Source organism: Lactuca sativa, chromosome 4 (genome assembly GCF_002870075.4).
Source record: "Lactuca sativa cultivar Salinas chromosome 4, Lsat_Salinas_v11, whole genome shotgun sequence".
Taxonomy (NCBI): domain Eukaryota; kingdom Viridiplantae; phylum Streptophyta; class Magnoliopsida; order Asterales; family Asteraceae; genus Lactuca; species Lactuca sativa.
Genome location: NC_056626.2, coordinates 10,261,060 through 10,264,657, shown reverse-complemented (window position 1 = coordinate 10,264,657; position 3,598 = coordinate 10,261,060). Strand labels below are relative to the sequence as shown.

Sequence of the window (3,598 nt, the reverse complement as noted above, 5' to 3'; positions counted from 1 at the left end):
TTTCATGAGTTGTAAATAATTATAAGATTTTTTTTGATTTATTAGAGGATGAATGTAAGGGACGAGTTTGGTATGTGGATTCCAACGGAATTGGAATTGGAGATTCCATTCCATGGTCTGTAATCATGCATGCTTGCCAAATCCTTCAAATTTGGTGTTTTAAGGGTTTCACCATTCGTATGGTTGGGTAAGAGGAAATTGAATTCATCCTTAATTTTTATTTTTTTTGTTAAAAGACGAAAATAGCCTCTACATATATGTTGAAATAAATAAAATAGAAAATTTTATTAAGAGTGAAATTTCAAAAATAGAAAATTCGCTAAGAGCGTGTTTGGTTCACGGATTCTAAGGGAATATGACAGAATTGGAATTTTTGATTCCTTTCCATGGTTCCCTATATTTTTTCGTAAAAATAGCAAATAATCCTTATTTCTCTTGGTTTTTCAAAGAAATAAGATAGAATGAACAAAGAGAATACGATTGTATACTATCCAAAGCTGTCAGACCTTTATATCTTGTTTGCCATAATAATCAGCCCAAGCATTCCAGTCAGTAGATGGATATCATGTCTTCTCTGTTCAATACCAGGATTCTTTTTCTATTACCGAGCCATGAATCCATCCGATTGTTCATGTAAGCTTAAGAGTATAAGGACTTAAATCAACATAAATGAAAGAATAAGGATATGAATGAAAATAAAGAAGATTACAGAGGGTGAGTTGTGGGAATTAGGATCCTACCATCTCGTATTTCAATTCATCCATCCCGTTTGGTTATCAAGGGTAAATTCGTCCATTGTCCCTATACCATCCCTTTTGAACATACACTTGTAATCAAACCTCCAACAAGCATTCTAATTATATGGATAAAAAAGCAAGTTAAACCAAACACTATAAAAATCTTTTTGTATATATATTATAAACATCAACAAATTTGGCAATTGATAACTATTTGTAATTTTGTTACATCTAGACATCCTATTTTCCTCCGGGTTTTGGACAAAACCTTTGACTCGTCACAAATCAATATATATATATATATATATATATATATATATATATATATATATATATATATATATATATTATCGATTTACCATTTTACCCTTGTTTTACCGTACTTTAATTAATTAATTGTTGTCACACAAATCTACAGGGTCATTTCTTTTTTGCAATTTTCATCTAAATAGACAAAGCCTAGTAAAGTAAGTGTTGGCCTTCAAAACAAAAGGGGATTATGAAACCATGAAACAGAGACCAAAATTGATAGATACATAAAACAGAGGCTTAGTTTAGACCAAAATTTAAAATAATCTCATATTCTTTCACCTTTTACTAAAAAAAGAAAAAACAACCAAATATTATTATACGAAGTTATTAGAAAAAGAAGTATCTGTTTCTCCACTTGTTTGACTCATATTCCTGCATAGAAAAAGCCAAACTTCATATTCAACACCAGCTAATATAATTTTTATTGATTTTCTTTCCTATGAATCACCATGACTAATAACTTCTTCCTTTTGGTTTTGTTGGTATCTAACCGGATCTTTTTACTAAAATAATACAATCTGGAATTAATATTATTATTTTATATGTTCTTTTTTTTTCTTTAAGTAAAATAAAACAAAAAAAATTGTCATGGGTATAAAGATGGTCTAGCACTAAGGTGTAAACTCAAGAATCCTATATGATGAAGCTCTAAGTTGAAAGATAATTATATAAGGAATTGAATTACATGCAAGTTACAATTTTTATTTTCATTTTATAACATAAATATTAAATAGTATCTTGTTTAAAAAAACAATAATCTGTATTTTCTTTAAGCAAAATGGTAAATAGGTTGGTTAAGTAAATAGTCAAACATGTAATTTTTACTTTTAAAATGCTTCATCACCAACAACTTTCTTTTGAATTCTTCAATCTGTGTTTGTCAATGTAAGGCAACTACTTTCTTCAAATCATCCTTTTTCTCTCTCTGCAAGTCGAGGCAAACAGTGGTTGGTACTGTGTGTGTGTTTGTAACAGAAAATCAATTTCAGCCAAATAAGGTACCACAAACACCAAGGATAAGATCCGAGGAATGTGACATGCATTGGATTTCTCAATTTTGTCAACTTTTTTTTATTTTTTTTTTTTGTAAATATTAATAAAACATATTCATTGCTATAAGTTTAAATTTAATTGAAACACTTACCTCTCCTGTGAGCAAAACAGGTCTCTTTTATAAAAAGGTTACACATTGGACCATAGGAACGGAACTGTAGATGCAAGCATGAAAACATGGGAAACCAAAGTAAGTAAATGGTATCCCTACCAACTCAAAGAACACATACATCAAAAACTGCATAAAATTACCAGATAAAAAAAAATATTACTTGTAATATGAAACCTGTAACATTATGGTGACATGGGTACCTTCAACCTCCCATTCGAATGTAGGAGCAGAGCAATTGGTTATACAGAGGGTCCAATTGATCGACGATACCTTGATAAGAACCGAGAATAAAATCGATTTCAGGTATTAGGAAATCGTTTTGATACTTGAGCTATTAGGAAATCGATTTGATACCTGAGAAAGAGAAGGAGAAGGTGGTTTCTTCCATGTCGATGAGCTGAGGTGGGGATAAATCGGAGGTTTTCCTCAGGAAGCGAAGACTTCTAGCCGGACGTGAAGCTGATCAACAAAAACTCAAGCTGTCAAAAGTACCATAAATCGATGCTAAACTTAAATAGTTAATAGCGCAATGATCAGTGAATAACTCGAAATCCGATCCCGAACTTTCATATACTTCTATCAACAATCGGAATGAGGAAGCAGCCGGACATGTGGCTTTAACAAATTCAAGACTATCATAATAACTGGCTTTCAATATGATCAGAAGCTAATTCAAACTAAGCAAAACGATAAAAGTTTGCCTCAGATAAACAAAACCATATTTAAAGTTCTATGATCAAATCAGGAAGAAAATCAGAGCATATCGATCTTATTATATCTACAAAATTCTACATGATACGCGAAAGCAACCATACGAAATAGTTGATCAACAAAAACTCAAGCTGTCAAAAGTACCATGAATCGATGCTAAACTTAAATAGTTAATAGCGCGATGATCAGTGAATAACTCGAAATCCGATCCCGAACTTTCAGATACTTCTATCAACAATCGGAATCAGGAAGCAACCGGACATGTGGCTTTAATATGAAAGGGGATTTAGGGTTTTTGATGATGTCGCAATGGTGAGGAGTTAGACCGGTGGCCGGTACAGAGAAAAGCGGAGTAGGTTGTCGATGAATGAGATCCGCAAGAGAGCATATTGGTGTGGAAGGATTTGGAGGCAGTGATAGATTACCAGCACGTGTTCACAAAGAATACACATAGTTTCAAAAAATACCCCCCATGTAAAAACGAAGACGGGATTGCAGGTACACCCATAAAGAGAGGGCCTTTTCTGCCAAACACTTGGCTAATTCACTATTCATGTTGCAAGCCAAGGTTAATATATTTATATTAATAATAATAATAACAAGACTATTAATTAGTTTCGGTTAACAATAGACTAAACTCTAGTGGTAATGATATTAGGTTTTGTCAAAGAAA

The 3,598-nt window shown here is 32.2% G+C and overlaps 1 long non-coding RNA gene across 13 annotated transcripts; it reads right to left on the bottom strand.

Moving 5' to 3' along the window:
- Positions 1 to 266: 266 nt before the first annotated feature.
- Positions 267 to 3,368, bottom strand: LOC111883947 (uncharacterized). 13 transcript variants are annotated; one of them, XR_006190027.2, is made up of 5 exons: positions 3,070 to 3,365; positions 2,569 to 2,673; positions 1,875 to 2,484; positions 741 to 853; positions 267 to 638 (listed from the first exon to the last, which is right to left on the bottom strand). It is a non-coding gene; the product is annotated as an uncharacterized LOC111883947 (long non-coding RNA). The 13 variants fall into 13 exon arrangements; XR_008231368.1 differs by having other exon boundaries at positions 267 to 1,421; positions 1,875 to 1,974; positions 2,194 to 2,484; positions 3,070 to 3,363; XR_002847559.3 differs by having other exon boundaries at positions 267 to 1,974; positions 2,194 to 2,257; positions 2,375 to 2,484; positions 3,070 to 3,360.
- Positions 3,369 to 3,598: the final 230 nt, after the last annotated feature.